The sequence below is a fragment of the Tamandua tetradactyla genome, chromosome 8 (assembly GCF_023851605.1).
Source record: "Tamandua tetradactyla isolate mTamTet1 chromosome 8, mTamTet1.pri, whole genome shotgun sequence".
NCBI lineage: Eukaryota > Metazoa > Chordata > Mammalia > Pilosa > Myrmecophagidae > Tamandua > Tamandua tetradactyla.
The window spans coordinates 95388870-95409940 of NC_135334.1; the positions used below are offsets into that span (position 1 = coordinate 95388870).

The window sequence follows — 21071 nt, forward strand, 5'->3', positions numbered from 1 at the left end:
AGGAGACCAGGGGACATTTGAAGCAATAAAATGCTGCAATTGCTCTAACACATCTATGCAAGGTTCCGTTTCACTTCCAGCACAAGGGGAGGTTTAAGAATGCTTCTAAGGGGTGAATCTCAAAAACTGAGAGTGTTCACCATGGTGGAAAAATGGGTGAAAGAGGATTCCAAGCAGAGCCATCTCAGGCTTGAAATCCATTTTTAGAGAATTTGTTTACCCTGAGGATGTTTTGAACCCTGCAGAGGAAGGTTTGACAGATGTTTGTTCAATGATCCAACCAAATTGCCATGAGCTATATCTGGTGAAGCTCTTTTGGCCTCTCAGCAGTGCCATCCTTTGTACCTTTTTGTTGGGGCATGGAAGAGCCCCAAGGACAGTGAACCCCATTGCCCTGGAGGTCTTTTCAGAACTGGGACAAGTCTTCTACATTCTTCACAGCTCCTCAGTTTGCCTCATCTAGGGGAGCAAGCCCCATGGGCCCCTGGAGCAGGCTTTTGTAAAAAAAAAAAAATATATATATATGTATATATATATATATATATATATATATATATATATATATATGAGTGGATATCAACTCCTAAAGATGGGAGTTCAACCGTAGGATCTGGGAGATGAAAAGCTACCCGGTTGGAAACAATTGTTAGTATTTTTCATATCAGCCTTAAATATGTCTGTACAAGGCTTTTAAGGTTGACAAGCCTTCTCACACTCGGAAGCACATTGGGTTCTCCTGGGACATACCACTCTTTACTTTACGATGAGGAAACTGAGGTGCAGGCTGATGGAGTGCTTTCCCCAGGGTTTCCCAAGCCTGATGATTTTTCCATCAGCACCGCTGGCTTAACCCACAGCACCTACTGCTTAGCCCTTGTAAAATGGGGCTGTGACTGTGACCCAAAGCAGAGAGCCACAACAGCAGCTTTCCTTTCCCCAGCAAGCTTGACGTCAGCTTATTTTTTCAGAATCCTTTTCCCTGTTTCAGTCTGACCTACAAGTTTTGGGGGGTCAAATCCTTGGAGATGGAGCTCTAGAAAGTCGTGTGTTCAGCAGAGTTCTGTGTACATTTGGTAGGAAAAATATTACTTGGAGCTCAGCCAGTGGGTGCTGGGGCAGCCTGCTGCTTCACTCCTTGAACTAACTGTATTTGGCTAACTTTGGAGGCTGGGAAAGGCTGGCCACAGGAGGTGGTTTTCTTTTATAATCATTATTTAAAGCAGCTCTACTCTCTGTGTTGATTGGAGGAGGTGCAAAGTTAAGGAGGCCTGCTTGCCCTTTCAGCAGAGAGCCCAAGGCTTGTTTTCCCCTCCAGCCGATCTCAGGCCTGGGGTCAGCCATCCTCCCTGGGCTGCCCTACTGCCTCGCCCTGAACTCTGCAGCCTCAGCGAGGCCGCTGGTCTTCTCTCCTTAGTGCCTCCAGACCGAGGGGCAGCCGGGGCTTGGGAATCAGACAGGAGACTTTGAGCCCCTTCTCTTCTCTTCTGTGGCCTCAAGCTAATTACTTAACCCTTTGAAGTCTCTATTTCCTGTTCTCTAAAGTGGGATTGATAAGAATATATACTTTATAATGTTTTTGTGAGGGCTAATGAGGCAATGAAAATAATAATAAAAATGATGAACTATAACTAAGGCTCAAAGAGTGTTTGCCTTGTGTCAGGTGCCATTCTAAGTGCTTTGCAAATATGACCTCAATTAATCCTCCCAACAGCCCTTTGAAGTAGGCGATCTTATCCCCATTTCCTTATTAACATTCCTATGATCAGCACCCAATAAATGGCAGTTTCTCTGATGTAGATTATTTATTTTAGTAGTGGATCATGTTTTCAGGGACACAGAGCCCTTTGGAAATCTGAATAAAGCTTTCTACTCTCTTTTCTCCAAATTCCACTTACCCCAGAATTTTGTTTACAGCTGCCTGGGTCCTTGGATCCTAGAGCCCACACATGTGCCAGTGCTCCACAGACCCAGATTCATGTCTCCTGTCTCTCAGGGCACAGCTCTGTTCCTCGTGCTGTCCTTTTAGGGGCTCCTGTGGAAAACGCCAGCACTTTAGTTTCCAAGAAGTGGGAGTCTGCATTTTGACACAGAGAAGGACAGAGCTGTGGCTGTCAAACTTCTATTCTATCAGCAAAACCTTTTCTCCTCCCCTCCCCTGCCCAAATAAAATCTTACGTGGCAACCACACAGTGTGAAAAAGACAAAAACTGGATTGCTCTTGAAAGAAGTAGGAGGCGTCCCAGAGCCAGACTGCCTCAGCCTCCTCCTGCCACCTCGCCCTTCTCCCTTTCACAGCTGCTGCTGAAGCCTCTGCTGAAGCTCAGCACCTGGAGAGAGACAGTGTGATGAAGCCTAGAAAGGAGAGGGGGAGCACCAGCCCTCCTTCCTTTGGTCCTCCTCAGTGTCCTCCTCTATGAAAAGAGTCAGACCAGGTTTTCATGTTTGCCTCTGATTTCTACAAATCATCACGGTTAAGAGCATGGGCTCTGAAGGCCAACTGCTTATGAGCTTGGACAAGTGCCATGGGTTCTTGGGGGACCACGTTCTATAATGAGGATAGTAATAGTATCTGCCTCGCGGAGTTGTTATAAGGCTTACATGACATAATCTGTATGAAGGGCTTGTACACTGCTGGCCACATAGCTCTTATAGTGATATTTTTTGAAGGTACCTAAGTATTTTTTAAGACATAGATATGCCTCAAAAATGGCCAGACCCACCTTTAGGAGGGGGTTTGTTTCACAATGGCATTGAATTTATTTGTGTATCTACATCTCTCTGAACGGTGGTTTTGGGCTAAAGGAAACCCCCTGAGAGATCCACGGTCACAAAGTGATTGGAGAACAGCATGGGCTCTGGAGTGTTCAGGCCTACAGTCAATCTTGGACCAGTTCCATCTCAACAGTATGGCCCTGGATAGTCCTCCTGTCCTCTCAGCACTTCTGCTTCCTCTCCTGTGCAGCTGGGAAACAACAGCTCATAGGGTTCTTGTGAGGTTTCAGTGAGAGAACTTAACTGCACCGGAGGAGATGTGCTAAGAGCATTACACAATTTTTAATAGCTGCTCCTCACAATAACCGTATGAAGTAGGTGCTATTACTGCTTATATTTTGCACACATTATTCACCTGGAAGAGGCAGAGTTGGAGTTCAAACTTTTCAAGTCTGTCACCTGTGTGTCAGAGAAAGGCATAATAAAATTATCTCCAACTCAACAACCTACGGTTCTCTTTTTTTTTTCCATTGGTAGCTACAGTAGAACCAACTGGGCTTAGCTGGGAGTTAGTGAGAAGGGAGGAGACTGAATATTTTTGAAAAGGGCCTAAATTGATCTGTGGATGAAAACTCAAAATTGAAACAGAGGCAGGTGGCCCGCAGTGAAAGGCAGCCTCTTTCTTTTTTTGAGAAATTTCCACACATGTATATTTTGTACATGGTGTACAATCAGTGGTTCACAGTATCATCACGTAATTGTGTGTTCATCACCATGATCATCTCTTAGAACATTAGCATCACTCCAGAAAAAGAAATAAAAAGAAAAAATAAAAAACTCATACACACCGTATACCGTACCCCTCCCTCTCATTGACCACTAGTGTTTCCATCTACCCAATTTATTTTACCTGTTGTCCCCCCTATTATTTATTTTGTTATCCTTATTTTTTACTCATCTGTCCATACCCTGGATATAAGGAGCATCAGACACAAGGTTTTCACAATCACACAGTCACATTGTAAAAGCGATATCATTATACAGTCGTTTTCGAGAATCAAGGCTACTGAAACACAGCTCTAGAATTTCAGGGACTTCCCTCCATCCACTCCAATATACCATAAACTAAAAAGGGAAATCTGTGTAATGCGTAAGAAAAGCCTTCAGGAGAACTTCTCGACTCTGGAATCTCTCAGCCACTGACACTTTATTTTGTCTCATTTCTTTTTTCTCCTTTTTGGTCAAGGAAAGGCAACCTCTTGAAATGGCTCTGAGAGCCCTAGCACTGTACCTCCAACTTGTGTTCTCCACAGAGGCTCCTGGGCCAATAGAAGGCCATCTGCAATGGGATCAGGTTTCTGAGCCCAGTGACCTTGAGTCTTCCCAACAGCTGCCAGAAAGCCAGGCACATGCCTCAGGGAGTGTCTGGGATCTTTGGGCAGCTGAATTGGCTCTTCCCTGGGCCCCTGGGCCTATTTTTACATGGTGCTAAGGACGTCACACTTGTTACTGAACCAAGAAGGAATGAAGAAAAGTTCATGGGCCACTTAGAATTTAAAGCAAAGTAGGAAGATTCCAGGGCTAAGATCAACAAGAATGTCTACTACTTCTCACCTGAAGGGGCACATACTGCTGCCACAGCTTATGTTTTGGCTGTCATCATTTCTTTCAAAGATGGTGGTGGCCTCCAAGATTGTCTCTCTGCATCTTCCATCTCACCTTTATTTGAAAGTTGCCATCAGCTCCCTGTTTCCCTCTTCATTCTTTTGAGGACAGAATAGAAGTTCCTTGATGATCCAGTCACAATCATCTTCTGCCACTGGGCCCCTCAAACTCTGTAACCAGCTGTACTGGAAGCCTTGTAGTCCTCCAAGGAGGCCATGTATTCTCATACCTTTCTATTTTCATGCATGCTCTCCAGCGTGCTGGTTGTGACTTGCCCCCTCCTGGGTAACATGACCTTTAATATTCAAGTCAAGTGTTACTTCAAGTCATTGAGAGTCTTAGGAGCCTGACTTTTGTGCCCCTTTAACATAACACACTCTCTTGTGGTGGTCAGTTTACTTGTCCTCCTGAAGGAGATACTGTATCTTTCATCTGAGTATCCTAAACATCTGTCGTTTAGTTGGCTGGCTGAGAGTTGGTGTTTAGTAAATGTTGGGTGGGTGGATGGATGGATGGATGGGTGGATAGACAGATGGACAGACCAAAAAGGGAGTTAACCTCAATTTGTTCATGTTATTAGAGGATTAGAACATACCTTTATTCATTATCTATACCTGAGCAGTGATTTGGCCCTGCACATTAATTTGAAAGGGTTTCAGAAATTTATATTTAGCTCTATTCTAGAAGTGTCTTTCCTTGCCTTATTCCTTTCTTCCTTGATTTGTTCAGAGAGACCTAGGAAATTTTAATCTCTCTCAGGAATTGTGGTTGATTTTTAGTTTATTGACTTCTTTTACACTGTCTATAGTAAGCATATTTAGGAATCCTTAAAATACCTAGCAATTATAAACATTAACAATAATCATGGTGATGATGGTAAGATAGTGTTCTAGGTGCTTTACATGTTTTAACTCATTTATTCTTGTAACAGCCTTGTGAAAGAAAGAATATGTTTTGTTCATTCCATTGAACAAATGGAGAACTTAGATCCTTGTGCCATTTAATGTGCCCTGTGGGGGCCAGCTGTGGGTCATGATAAAGAACCTCTCACCCCTTTTCTCTCACACTATAGAGCTTACAGTTATTGCCTTTGTCCCTCTTCTTTGTCATCCTTTTAGTGTAATAACAGCAAACCTTATATAATATACATAATGTATACTATGTGCAAGGAACTACTTTAGACGTTTTATCTGTATAACTGATTATATCCTCATAAGGTCCTGTGAGAACAGGATAATATTTCTATTATCCTCCATTCTATAGATGAGGAAACTGAGGCACAGAGAAGTTGAGTAACTCACCCAGGGTCACCCAGCTAGTAAGTGACAAGCTGGGGTTTGGACTCCAGAAACCTGGCTCTAGAGTCCATTCCCTTAACTCTTTTGCTATTGCATCTATAAGGAAATTAATTGAAGAAAAACAAAAAGTGAATGGGACATGGAGGGACAAAAATTACATTTGTAATACCATTTGTAACTAGTCCCTGATATGGGTGGAGCCTCAGGATGAGACATTCCATCATGGAAGAAATTTAGCAAGACAAGAAATAAACATCGACACTGCAATCAAGCAGATCTGGGTCCCTTGGCTTATTTATTAGATGTGTGCTGGACAATTTACTCAGTCTCTCTGAGTCTTTTTACTTAAATGCAAAGTGAGGATAATAACAGAAGCTATTTCCTAGGGTTGTTGTCAGGAATGCATGAGAAGATGGTGTGAGAAGCACCTGGCATCAACCTGGCTTGCAGTGAATGCACATTAGGTGATCATTCCCATCCCTGCTTATGAGTCACTTATTTCTTAACTGTTGACTTGTGCATCAAAAGGTTGTTTCATACTCAGAAAGTTGGCATCCAATGTGGTAGGCTGAGTAATGAGTTTAGAACAGTATATACCCAGGAAAAAAATTGTTCTTAAACTTGTTCTTTAATCTATTCCTGTGGGTGTATAATCTGTTATAAATAGGACCTTTGATGAGGCTACTTCAGTTAAGATGTGGCCCAGCTGAATCTGAATGGGTCTTAAGCCTATTACCGAAGGCCTTATAGGGAAGGCCACAGAGAGGGAGAAAAGCCAGAGGGTGCAGCCAGAAGCTGGAAGTCAATGGAAGCTGAAAGAGAAAGAAGCCAGGAGAGGATGCCACATGCATGGCCATGTGATAGAAAAGCTAAGGATCAAGGATCAGAATACCAGATCAGCCCCAGACAACACCACAGTCTTCTGGGAGAAAGCACTGCCTTGATACCTTGATTTTTAATTTCTCCTAGCCTCAAAACCATGAGCAAATAAATTCCCATTGTTTAAACCAACCCATTGCATGGTGTTTGTTTTGGCAGCTAGGAAGCTAGAACAGTACCCCAAATATGTCCATGCCTTAATCCTCAGAACCTGTGTATATGTTATCCAGTATGGCAAAAGGGTCTTTGCAAGTGTGATTGAGTTAAAGATTTTTTTTTTTTTATTAATTAAAAAAAGAATTAACAAAACAATTAAAGATTTTTTTAATGATAAGATTATCCTGGATTATCTGGATAGATCCAACCGTGATCACAGGTGCCTTGTAAAAGGGAGGCAGAAGGGTGAAAGGAAAGATGTGACCATGGAAACAAAGTCAGAGAGAGAGAGACTGCGAGATGCCACACTCCTGCCTTTGAAGTTGGAGGAAGGGACCACAAGGCAAGGAATGCAGGCAGCCTGTAGAAGCTAGAAAAGGCAAGCAAACAGATTCTCCCCTAGAGCCTCCAGAAGAGATGCTGCCCTGCCTATACCTTGATTTTTGCCCACTGAGATTAACTTTGGACTTCTCACCTGCAGAACGATAACATAAACAATGTGTATTGTTTTAGGTCACTGAATTTGTGGTAATTTGTTACCACAAATAGGAAACTAATAAATCCAGGGATTTAAGGCAAATAACTTGCTGAATCAGACAGTAAGCTATTTGAGCTTTATAGCAGAAAGTCTTTATAGCAGCAGGTCCTTTGGGTTTCTGAGTTTGCTGGATGTTACCTCCATTGTTAAAATACTTAAGAGTGGAGTTTTCCATATCCATATGCTCAAAGCAGATTATTGTAGGGAAGAGAGTGGAGGACAGAAGTCGACAGGAGTTGCCAGCACTTGCACCCACATTGTGGGCCACTTTAGACCCCGAATTGTCACAGGAGGGGTAGCACCATTTTATCAGTAACTAAAAGTTAATACAGGGTATTCTGGACCTCTGATGCAACTTAAACTAAGGAGTAAGTACTCTGCTCCCCAAACTAATGTACGTTTTTATTATAATTAATGTGACATTTAAGCAAATGTATCAGTGACTTATATTTTATATGCAATTTAGCAACATAAAAATTTTGTAATACATATAGTATGTGTTTTCAAGATTTCTTTAAGTTTAATAAAAATCTCCATATTCCCAACATCTGGTATGATGCTAGATATGTTGGAAATGCTCAGCTGGTGTTTCTCAGATGAAAGAGCTAAACAATAAATGGTCCAACCTTGGGGGAGAGGCATCGAATTTTAATGGCAAATACGTGTTTTTAAATGCTGTGAAGAAATTTGACTAGCCTTAAACCAGGAAATTCCCTCAAATCCAATCTCTTCTCTGACAATTTAATATTTTAACTTAGTTATTAAGGTGTATGTACCAAAATGACAGACTGTTTTCATTAACAGTATTGTGGGTTTGGCAAAGCCTCTTTTAACAGTGCTTCTTAAACGTTAATGTGCATGAGAATCACCTGGAAAGCCTGTTAAACTACAGATTGCTGGGATGCACCCCCAGAGTTTGTGATTCAGTAGATCTGGAGTAGAACCTGGGATTTTGCATTTCTAATAAGCTCCTAGGTGAACCTGATGCTGCTGGTTTGGAACCACACTTTGTTTAGTATTGTCTTAGAGTCAAGTTAAAAAACTACTTTGGGGATATTCCTGTGGAAAATTGTTTAAAATTTTTTAAATTAGCAATATTTCTATAGGGCTTATTTAAATTTAAGTAATTTGAATGATCCAATCAGTTTGCTTTTTTGGAAAGTATATGATGCCTTAGACATGCCCTTGTCTGAGAACCATCATAAGTTCTTAATGGATAGGTTCTGAAGCAATGGGACATGGCTATTTTCTCAACAGCTTCATGGTGTCCTAGGGAGAGCCCAGGTTTGGGGGTCTGCAAGTGCCTTTTGTACCCCTAAGCTCAGTTAACCTCTGTGAGCCTTCTTTTCCTCCTTTGAAAAATTAGGATAATAATCCCTTATCAAAATGGACTTAACTGTCTGTATCCCCACTAGGCATTAGCGTCTTTGAGATCAGGGGTTGCATCTGTCCTTCTGCCCACCCTGCCTGACATGTGGTAGATGCTCAGTGAATATTTAATGAAGATATCCCCATCACAACTACCTTGGGACTGAAGTGTTGTGAGTGGCAACATCGTACTCTCAGGTTAAAGAATTTAGCAAATGTGAAGGTGAGGGGGCAGGGAGGAAGGAGGCATAGCTATACAACTTCTTGAGCTGAAAGAGAAATTTGGTGGTGATTTATAACCATGTAGGTTGTGGTTTATATAAAAGCCATCTGGGCTTCATGCATGGATCCATCACCCAGCATATATATGAAGTCTTCATGGAGGTTTTATATTTCAACCTAGAATCAGAGAGGTATTTTTTTGTGTGCCTTTTTGTTTTTTCATTTTTGCTTTTGTTTTGTTTTGTCTTTTTCATTCTTTCCATTAAATGGACCTTTGCAAGGAATTTCTGCTTGCCCTTTCTTTGTTAAGGCATGGTTAATCTGTGACATATGCATGTTGGGAACTGGTCATTAGATGAATGCCAGAGTGTCTACCTAATCAGAGGGTAGAGAATGGTGGCCATAAGCTAAGCACAGGTCCCAGAAGATTTTTGGAACCCAAACTAGAGACCTAATAGATACTAAAGATTAATTGAAAATCAGTATATTTCATGAAAAAATTGATTTTCTAGTTTTTCTTGGAAAAGATCTAATGTGGCACTCCACAGGCAAAAACTGGCCAAAACTGTTGCCCTCTTTAGGTAGGCAGGGGCTACATTTGTCACAATCCCCACCCTACCCTATTGTCTTATACCCAGACTTCCTTACTCATTTATGTTTCCTACCTGTTCCCTGCACACGTTTGAAGTTTCAACCCCTAAATTGTTCTTTTCAAGTTGTCATGAGCTTCCTCAGGAATCCTAAGGAGTGGAAAGATCTGTGTTTATGACTCATTTTGACTTGGAAATAATGCCTATAAATGTTTATATTGATTTAAATTACAGCTCCTGAAAATTAAAAACTCTGTTAGACAACCTTAATATCTTCCCTAAAAGCATGTTTGAAAGGATGTGGGATAAAGAGTGGGGAAATAGATCTAAGGTAATGGTGGAGTTATACAGAGAAGGTAGGGTTTAACAAATGAGTATGAGTGCTGAATCAGTATATTAATATTTCTTTTAGTCTCCCGTAACTTAGAGCAGCTAGAAGAAAAAGCCTAAAATTGTGGAATTGTAACCCATGCCAAATGGAAATCTTCTCTGCAACTAATTGTTACAATGTGCCTTGAAATTTATTGCTTTTTTTGTATATATGTTATTTTTCACAAAAAATGGGGGGAAAGTCTATTGCGATGTTAAATGCCCACCCATACGATGATATTGTGAACCATTGATTGTACACTTTGGATGATTACATAGTATGTGAATATAATATATAGAGATAAATAAAATTTTAAAAAAAGATGCAGGAGTCACTCCATCCTCTGTGAAATGTTCTGTGACCTTTGATGTAAAGATTGGATTTGGTTTGGATGGACTAATAACTTGTGGCGTTCCCCTTATCACACTGCTGAAGGTACAGAGGGCAGGGAAGATGGGCAAAGGGATCATTTTTCTCCTGCTTGATTCTAGCTTAGCACTTGATGTTTGGTTGTAAGTGTCCCACATTTTTGTAGGGCTTCACAGCTTACAAAACACTTTCCATTAATTGTTCAAATTCCAATTCTGCCATTTAATAACCGCGATTTTAGGAAGATACTTAAACACTCTGTTCTTCTATTTCCGCATCTGGAAACTGGTAATAATAATACTTACCTTTTCTGCTGGTGAAGATTAACTGAAATAATGTTTGCAAAAGAATTTAGCACAATGTTTCGTGTGCAAATGTTAGTTCCTGGAAAGTCTTTCAAGAAAGGGATAATTACTCACGTTTCATTGAAGGAAAACTGAGGTTCGGGGAAATTAAGTATCTTGCCCAAAGATGATCCAAGGAGCCTTGAGTAATCCTAGATTCCCCAGTCCTCACCTCTAATCATGGGATGTAGTTAATTCCCCTGTCCCCATTAAAATTCCCTCTAAGTAATGGCACCAGACACAGAGCAAATGGCAATGCTTTGAGATGAGTTGGCTTTTCCTACTGAGTAGATTTGATGGCCGGAGGGGTTCTCAGGTCTGCGTGGGTGTGGTAGCAGTCACAGAGAGTTGGATGGGCTGGCAGAACCTGACCAAAGTTTTATCCCTCTCAACTCCACCCTGGGCAATCCTGAAGGCAAGAGAAGGGCAGGAGTTCTGAGATCCCTTCACTCTTATTAGGGATGACTAGCCTTACCTTTAGCAGGGGTGGGGTGTTGAGATAACTCAGCCTGGAATTAAAGACTTGCTTGGGCCCATTCTGCTTCTCAAAGAGGATTGTATAGAAGAAAACCTAACCTAAATAAAGGGCCTTTAAAGATCACCTGAAGTTTAAAATGTAGATAGTCCAGGAGAAGGAGGGAACTTCTTAATACGTTGACGTATAGGTAGAGCCACATGAAATTGCCAATATTCAATCATTTTTACCTACATAAATGGAAGTTTTATCTGATTTTACATAACATTTGACAAACACTGAAATAGTAACAGAGAAAACAATCATAGGACAAGTTAAAAATTGTCACTGTTTCTTCACGAGTGAATTCGGTATCTTGTAACCTTGGAAAGGTCAAGGATATCCTGTATAGCAACCTTTCTTATCTAGTTTGCGCTCTTCTTTCAGTAGACTTTGACCATGCTTCTGACATTCAGACATGGCAGTAAGCAGAGTCAGGAGTTATCTTATTTAATTATTTTTCTAAATCTCTTATTCCTAATCTGTCATTTCTGTTTGATTGGCATATAGCACTTTGCCTTTAAAATTTTAAACTGTGGGCTAAATCTAGTTTCTTGGTATAAAATATTTTATGTGTTTCTTAGAAAATAAACCAAATTATATACTAGTGGTCACCAGCGATCTAGAATTCAAGTGCAACTCTTTAGCCAAACCTACAAACAATTTTGAAATAAAAATAGATTGAGGTAATAAAAGTTCCTAAGTGTCATCATGCTTGGCATGTAAGACTCACCCACTAATTGCTAGAAGAGTCTGGAATTGGAATGGAAACAGAATGATTTTTAATTAGGTCTCCTGTAGACAAAAACACTATAGCATGATATATACAGGCAGAGAATAACAAAGCTGTCACCTTCCTTCCAGCTGTCATCACAGTGGGCAAGCAAAGACTTGCAGGATTTTGAATTGACGATTTTTTCTTTCTTCTTTTTTTTTTTTTCTGAATTGACTATTAAAGCATTCAAATGTATCTGCTTACTTTTCTTTGTAGTATGGTTATTTCCTGCCTATGGATGTTTCCAGGACAAGTCTTGCACTTACACTCTCGCCTTGGAGTTGCAGATTGAAATCCATGGATTGACTACTCATGAGCAACCTAGAAAAACCATAAGCTACAGACATAGACAAATTGGCTGAGGCAAAAAACTGAGTTGTGCAAATTGGTATGAGGAAGCTGATCATCAAGATAGTGAATGAGTCTAGCTTTTGACAAACATCTCTATATTATTCCATTGCCCTTTTCCTTTATGTGTACTTGTTTTGTGAGTGAAATAATATGATCTAATGGTATTTCTAAAATTGAGGATTCACTGCCTTCCTGGAAAATATGTACTCCTGAATATCAAAGATTTGCTATTTTATTTTATTTTGCATTCATATCCTGTTAACATTTGAAGACTTTGGGTTGGCTTATATGTTTAAGAATGTAAATATGATGAAGATACAAAAAGTACCCAGACTTTCTGAAAATTGCAGAGAAATCAATATCAGGCTTTTGAGTAGGTGAGTTGATAAATATAAATTGCATACATTTATAACTGTACGTTTGAGGGGCTGATTATTTGCTTAAAATTTGCTCTTGCCCAGGAGGTGGTCTGATCCATGCAGGAAAGATCACATGTGTTTTGTCCACCACTGCATTCCCGGCCCCTAGGGCAAGACCTGGATGGGAGTAGATATTCAATCAGTATTTTTCGAGGAATGAATGACTCTGCCAGGTCCCACTTAGTTCCTGGATTAGATTCTACAACAAATATCTACAGTGCCACTCTTCCTGATTGGTTCAAATGTCAGCCATGCATTTGGGCAACCAGAAGTCAGGTTATTGTTCGAGTCCAAGTTTGTATCCTTCTCTTGGATAAAGCCAACATTTCTGCAAAAAAATATTTGACTTTTCTTAACTAAAACTATTTGTCTAAGATTTTAGAGTTTCCCACATAGCTTGATAAAAGAGACTTTGACTGGAAAGCTTTTTGGACCAGACAGTACTGATTTGGCAGGGTCAGAAGGAATTCCAGATACAAAATACCCATTCATAGACAGGCTGTCCTAGTGTCTTATAATTTAATTATAAGTTTCAGAGGGCCTCACAACTCCAAAATTCTTTGACTTTCAGGAAATGCCAATGGTGTCTAAAATTCTGCCACCAGGGAATTGTATAAAGTATGGAATGAGTCTTTTAAAAGAGCTTTGAAAACGTTCTGTGTAAAGTTCCAGGCCTTTGACATCTGTTAATCCATCTAATCCTCTTAATAACACCATGAGATAATATCAGCATTCCTATTTTACAGATGATGAATCTGAGGCTTGAAGAGGTTAATAAATTTCCCAGGGTCTGTGGGTACTATATAAGGAGGACACTGTCTAAATGTGGATGAATGCCAAGTCTATACTCTTCCAATAGACATTATCACCTAATAATCATGATAGAAAACAAATACCTCTAGAAGAGGTAGCATGGAGAGCCAATAGCAGTCACTTTTACTGTGTTGTGAATACATTTATAAGTGTATTTTTAGGAGAGGTGTTGCTGACAGGCAGGTATGACAGTAGGTGATGGGAGGGCCCAGAGTCCCATTCCGGATAGCTGAGGTTGAAAGAAAAACCATGGAGGAAATGGAAGACAGCCAAGATAAACTTGCCGAGTTCTCTGTTTTGCCAAGAACCAACCCCGGACACAGCTTTGCAAATGTCATTGTCCTAGAACTGTTGCTGAGGGACAGTCATGACAAAAATAACAGCAGTAACAAAATCTACCAGTTATGGGGTACTTACTAAATTCCAGATATTATGTTAAACACCACACATATATCCTCTCCCATTATAACCACCATGTGTGGTAGGTGTTAAGAGTCCCCATTTTATGGATCAGGCCACTGAAGTAACTTGCTAAATGTCATAGTTTAGTAACCAGCAGAACCAGGATTTGAGCTCAGGTTTGTCTGACCCCAAAGCTTGGGCTGTGTCCTCTAAATATCACTCCTTAGCCCTCGTCACTCCCCTTTTTAACATCTGTGTCCAAACTCCTTACTTGGAGGCCTCCACTTGGAACAATTCCTTTTGGGCATGTTAGAAAGTTAAGGAGTGTTACTCTGAATTTGTAGCAGGAGAAATGATAAAAAATTTACTGCGGACCAGGAGGCAGATTGAATGTCCTTTTAATCTGACAGCACTGACCACTGGTGGAGCCTTTCCCTCATGGTCTGCTGTCATCTAGGCCACCGTCTCTGAAAGGGACTGCCAGGCAGAGCACAGCTGTAGGAGTTTGTTCTGGGAGCCTCTAGAGTAGGGACTGACTATTAGAACTTCAACTACAACTTCCCTCCCAGGTTTCGTCTTTTATTTCAAGGGAAAATTGGAGAAGTCAAAAAATAATAGGAAAATGAAATATTCTGGGCACTTGAAAGCAAAGTGGAAAAAGATAGTCACTGGAGAAATTTGAGGTAGATTTTTGTTTTCAATTTTTTTTCTCCCCTAGAGAGAATTTAGATATACTTACCCATTTGCTGTAACAACAGAGATTCATATAAAGGTTTTTTAGAAAGGATTTCTTGACATATCTTGGGAAGCTGAAGTTATAAATATTTTAAAAGTTGTGGTGTTGTGAGCCATTGATTATACATTGTGTATGGACTGTATGTATGTGAAGATTTGTCAATAAGAATACTTAGAAAGGAAAAGATTCTGTGTGTGTCGAGAGACTGGAGCAACTAATTCTGCCTATTGATGATCGTACTCACCTGACTATTAGATCTGGCCCCTGCTCTTTTGAAAACTCATGTGGCTTTTGGTACCCACTCAACGTTGTATCTTTCACCACTTAGTTCCCAGAAACATTTCAGATTTTGGAACATTGGAAAACTTCAATAAATTTTGTTAACTTAATAAAAAATAAAGTTAAGGTGGATGAAGTTGCCAATTTAAAGGGGAAGGGGCTGAGCAGGGCAATAAAGCAGGAAGAGAAACAGACTGACATAGGAACTCTTAAGCCTCAGCCAGCCTTCTGATTCCCACGTCTTCAAGCTTTCCCTTTTCAAAGCTACCACAAGAGCTAGAGCTGGCTTGCCGAAAGCTTTGATGCTTAAATGGTCAAAACTGAGACAGAGAATATGGAGCTCATATTACTGGACAAAGATGTCTTTATGCATCAGCCCAGCAAGCCACAGCCTGTGGGGCTTACAAGGTGAGCTTTGTATGGAAGGACAGACCCTGGAACTCCTGAGTATTTCCCTACCAAAGAGAATTTGAAGTGTTCCATATAGTTCCCCCATTTCTGGGGTCCCCACTAAAATAAAAAATTATAGTGTCAGGGCACTGCCATCCCTGCCCCATGGGGTTGTGCATCTCCAGGGCCACACCGTGCCACCAGCCATGTGATCATAGGATGCTGCTGGACCCCAACACTGATTTGGGAAGGACAAATCATGCATCAGGTTCTGGCTTCTTAGAAATGTTGAGGAAACAGTATAGGCATTCAGGAGGGTATTCACCAAAGTGTGTTTTTATATTTTGTTTGGATTCCTGGTCAGATTGTACCTGTTCCCTCTCCCACTCCCTCTTCCTCTCCGTCTCCCTTTCCCTTGCCCTTTCTCTCTCCCTTCCCCTTTCCCTGTCTTCTTTTTGGAATGGGGCAGAAAGAGAAGTGTCAGAGGAAGTGGGTTATAATGGAGACCTCTTAGATGTGACATAGACATTCCTAGTACATAGAACCATGAGTTGTTGATATTTCCTTCCCATCCCTCCCCTTCTCTGTGCCCAGCCCTGAATTCACAGCAGCCCACTTCAAGGTCACTGCTTGAGCAAGCCTTAACACATAATAGTCCATCCTCCAGCTCTTAGACTGGAAGGGCCTGGCCTGCTGCTGCTGCAGTGGTTACAGAAGTTATTAGACATGGTTTCCTACAAGAAGTGTAAGGACCCTTCCTGTGTCAGTTCCTTAATTTGGCCATTGTGGCCCTTTGTGACCAGCCCACTGCTCTTTCTCACTGTAATTTCATATTGCTCTCCCCCCTTGCCCACTATGTTCCATGTTCTTTAGGTTCCTACGATGTGCATCCTTCCCTGAGGCTTTCAGTACTGCTATTCCCTAGGCTCAGTACACTCTTCTTCCTTCTGTTGGTGCCTGGCTAACCCTTCAGATTCTCAGTTCAAATTTTCCCTCATTCCTTTAGGCAGCAAATTTGTTTTAGCCCCTACTATGTGCTGCACGCTATTCTGGGTGCTTGGGGATACGTTTGTGGACAAAATGGACAAAAAGCCCTACCTCTTTGGACCTATGCTTCTTCCTTAAGAAATTCTTGCCTGGCCCTCCCAGGCTAGATCAGATCTGCTGAAATGCTTTCCCAGCACTCTCTTCTCTTTCATAGTGACCAAGACAGCTTGTAGTCATGTGCTTACTTGTGCATTATTTATTTAATGTTGTTCCCCTATATTAGACTGGATGCTCTATGAGGGTAGGGATTATGTCTGTATATTCACTAATATACAGTCAGCACGAGTACATTGCCTGGCCTCCTATAGGAGCTCAGTAAATATGAGTGGATGAACCATTATTATTTTTGTTGGCAAGTAGTAATATCAGGTGTGAGGGTCGCACGCAGTTCTGGAAGGAAGTTATTTGAGCTGACAGATGAGTTTCATGAAGAAGCTATGCTGTGCTTTTAAAATCAACAGGACATTAAAGTTCTCACTTAGGCTTATCTGGGATCACAGTCCCCCATGGCCTACGTTTTAGGCATTTTATGTTTTTAGAAACCGTGACCATGTTTGACTTGAATGCAACAGCTGTGTGCCTCTTGTCCCAGCTTTCTCCTCCTAGGTTGGAGATCTCCGAGGGCCTGAGTGAGAAACTCTTAACTCATAAAAACTAGTGCTGCATTTACTTGGTGTGTCCAGAACCCCTAAGCTGAGGTTGCACCCAGAGAGATCATCTTTATTTGGGTCAATCGTTTTCATGTGCTTTGCACTCAGCTACACTGGTATTCAGAGAAAAAATGCTGTCATGACAACTGCCACAACAGATGGTATTTGATCAGTTTCTAAGCTACCAGGGAGATATGCAGCAGGGCTTCCGAGGTTTGCATAGTTTACGTTATCATGAGTCCCAGTCCAGCCTAAATCATGATTGAAATGCAAAGTTTTCCATTTGCCCTCCTTTCCCCTCCCATGCTTCTTTCCAGTTGTTGGAGTTTGTTTCATTTTTTCTCAGTGTGTCTTTCTTGCTCTCTGGCTGTCCTGGGTGGGGATATATTCCTGGGTGTGGGAGACAGAGGCTGCAACATACATAGCCTGTGGAAATTGCTATAAATAGCCTAAAATTCAAAGACTTTTGAGAAGATATTTAACTTTAAGATTGAGATCCACAGCTGAGACTGGGAGAAAGGCTTAACTGCAACCACTCCCTTGGTTTTTCATGGCACTACACAGAGTGGAGACCACATTTGGCCCCAAACAAAGGGTAACCCGAAGCTGTGTACACTGGTCTTGGTCTGTCCTCTTTCCCTGTTCCCTTCCTTCAGTCCAGCACCCTCCTACTCCGAGGGCTCCAAGCCACATTGGAGTGCCTCTGCTGCACTTTCCAACCCCACCCCAGGTACCTCTGCAAGCTACAGCAACTTGATCTCAGAGCTGATAGACCCATTTCTATAACGACAGCTACACAAACCTCCTCACCTGGTGCCATTTCACATCACCCTTCAACAACCCTGGAATGACAGGCTTTGCACAGATATTTCATCTAATTTTGGAAAGTAGTTTATATTGGCTGCTACCTTTGGTCATATTTACATACTTTGCTGGTTAAGAGTCTCTTTCATCGTTGCTCTGCCTCCCAACTTGAACAGGCTCCTCATCTCAGTCTACCTGCCTGGATCACACATGACATCCGAGCCTCCTTAACAGACCACACGAGGACATCTGGCCTGCAGTTCACAACCAGGGCCAGCAGCTAGGCCTGCCCTCGGGAAGTGGTGGGAGTTGGTGATTTCCGCGGTGCACGTGGTTGGATTATTTACCTGTGCAGTATTTTGGAAGCAAACCTTGAGGTGAATTTTAATGAAGAGAGTATGGATCAAAGAAACAGTTTCCCCTTCTGATCTCATTCCAAATAAAGCCAGGAGGTTGGAATCCACATCTGACCCGATTCTGCTTCCCGGCCTCCCTCTCTTCCTGGGGTGCAGATGAAAAGCGCGTGGGTCTCAGCCGCCTTGTCAGGAGTGATTTTTTTTAACCTTCATGGAACATTATTAAAGAATGGATTTGAGACTTGAGGAATGTTATTTGAACTCTTCTGTGAGCAGAGAACCCATAGTAAAGGGAAACATTTCAAGGCACTTGATGGGCTCGAGAATTGTCTTTTAAAATGATGGCCTAAGTTCTTATTTTTAGTTTTATCGTCTTCTGGAAGTGCATTCGAGGCATCTGGATATTGTTCACGAATTTCATCACCTCTTTAAGAGAAAACATTCTTGGTGCCCTTAGGCCTCTTCTGTTCACCTAGTGAAGGAAGATCCTGAGACTTCCCTTGTTTGTATGTACTCATTCCCCCCGAAATGCTGTGTTTGTGGAATGCCTCTGTGGACCCCAGAGAGGAGAACTGGGTGAAAGTGGGCTCCTGTGATGGGAAGAGGGACTCCTGGGTTCCAGCCCCAGCTCTGCCATTAACCTGTGTAATCCTGGTCAAAATCTGGCTTCCATTGCTCACTTTCCCCGTCAAGCCAAATTTAGCAATACCAACACCATCAGAAGAATCGAACACAATGCCTGGGATAGAGCAGCCAGCCACACAATTATGTTACTTGAATGAATAATAAAAAGAATCATGTAATTGAGGGTTTCTCAGCCAAGACACTATTGATATTTGGACTAGATAATTCTTTGTTGGGGGTGGGTGGGAGCAGCTGTCCTGTGCATTGTTGGATGTTTAGCTACATCCCTGGCTTGTACCCTCTAGATGCCAGTAGCATCCCTACTGGATTCTGATGACCCAAAATACTGCCAGATTGCCACATGCCCCCCTCGGAGGGGATGGGCAAGGTCACCCCTCCCTCCCCCCAGAACCACTGATGTAAATTAATATAATCTACAAAATAATTACTGGACTTAAACAAACAAGAGGAGTCAGTATTCCTGGTAATTTATCATTAATCCCTTTAGGAGAATTTAACAAGAAAGCAGTGGTTGACTGAGATGAAATATGTCTCATATATTCTAACATCTATTTTAAATGTTGCTATGTGCTTTGAATGCTTCATAAATGTGACAAGTAAACATACTTTGTTCTTCTTGGAATGAAAGTTCTATAGAAATACATTATAGTAAAGCAGTGCTTTTCTTGAATAGGTTGCTGAGTGTCTTTTACATTTTTTTTTTTCAGTGAGACACTGGTGCACTATTGCTGAAAAAAATTAACTTGCCTGTCTTAACCCACCTGTATGACACTTTGAAGAATAAATATCAAATGTACCATTTTTTTTCTTTGTATTAACAGATTCATGTATGGTCAGCATTTCTTTTTTTCTCATTTTTCATCAGGACAGATCACCAAAGTCTGGCTTATCAGCCATATGCAAGATACTATATTAGAGAGTTAGATAGGATTATAGGAAGAGACAAGCAATGGAAGAGGAATTTTATAATTTTATCATGAATTAAATACTAATATCTCTTTGTGGTGGGGGGTGCCAAGGAGAGAGGGTCAACAAATCATTTTAGGTGGTTTTCATACATTATAACTATGTACAATAGTAGAAATAAGGACTGATGGTTAACATTTTCTTAGAAGCAGGCTCTCATAATAGGGTGAAATAGCATTTAGAGGTACAATTGTTATTACACTCATAAAAGGAAGCAGAATGCTCTAAAAGCCTCCCACAAGGTACTCCCAATCATTCTCTTGCTTTCTTTCTCCACCTTCTCTCCAAGAGGCTAGTGTCTGATTGTCACTGTTAGTCATTCAGGGGCTAGGTGGACGAGAAAGGAAGATTGAAAGCAATCTCACTTTTCCTTCCCCTGTATATAGAATGATTTTCTGCCGTGGGGGCAGGCATAATCCATGGCTTCAGCATTTATTTAGTTTGCAGCTTTCTGCCCTTTTCCTAGAGACAAGAAATGTCTCCTTGGTGAAGACCTTTGAAGATGGCTTAGGGGTTGGGAGAGAGGTGAGGATCTGTGCTACAAATACAGGGGTATAGTAACATCAAGCTCAGGCCTCAGTGGGTTCTTATAAAACGGGAGTAGCTTTACTCAGGTGTTGCGTAGCTTAATTGAAAGCATTTGGAAAATGCAGAGGCTGGAATTAGGGAAGAAAAATGGTGGATGCCAGTGAGAGAGGGTGGATGGGAGCTTCACATTAGGGCCAAAATTTGCTCAAATTTGAGAAAGTCTTCACTCTCTGCCACTATTAAGGGGTATCAGAAAATGGCACAGAGGTGAAGGGAATAGTCATACATATGCTGAGCCATGATTATTAATTGATTCCAAATAAACTCTGTGGGTTCAATGCTGGTTCTAATTCAAAAAATGTTGACCAAGCCTGGCATGTCGTGTGGGATGGTTGTGGAAGGGAGTGGGATCTCCATCATGAAATGCAAAGTGTGTGAAACTCAAAGATCCCCGTGTCAAGTCAAGAGCTATTTTGTTTGCTTAAGGTTACCATTGACATTCATCAAGCCAGAACATTTTCCTTTTAACCAAAAAATAATTAGTCCTGACAAATGAAGTCAAATCAGACCTTTGGGAATGACCTAATTGTTCTTTGGTGTGAGGGCTGGGTATTGGCTTGCCCTTGGCCATGGCATCAGCACTAGCCACCTTGGGAGCCTTCCCAGACTCTCGCTGTAGATTCCTTCTTGCTACAAAGAGCATGAAGGACAGAGGGGTTCTGAGGGGTCGCAGTCCTCCTTGGCCATCTGAAACACCTGCCATCCTGAGAATTCTGTGAGTAAACATTACCCAGATTCTTGCGGAAAATCCCATTCACTGTTTTTACATTTAACTGCCTGCCTTTGTAGCTGGAAATTTCTCCCAGCTGCTGGTAGATGGGTAAG

At 41.4% G+C, this 21071-nt stretch overlaps 1 protein-coding gene across 5 annotated transcripts in view; it reads left to right on the plus strand.

Annotated features, from left to right (window-relative positions):
- NAV2 (neuron navigator 2) overlaps nucleotides 1-21071 on the plus strand; it is a 390205-nt gene that overhangs the window by 130719 nt on the left and 238415 nt on the right. The gene's annotated exons all lie outside the window — the stretch shown is intronic.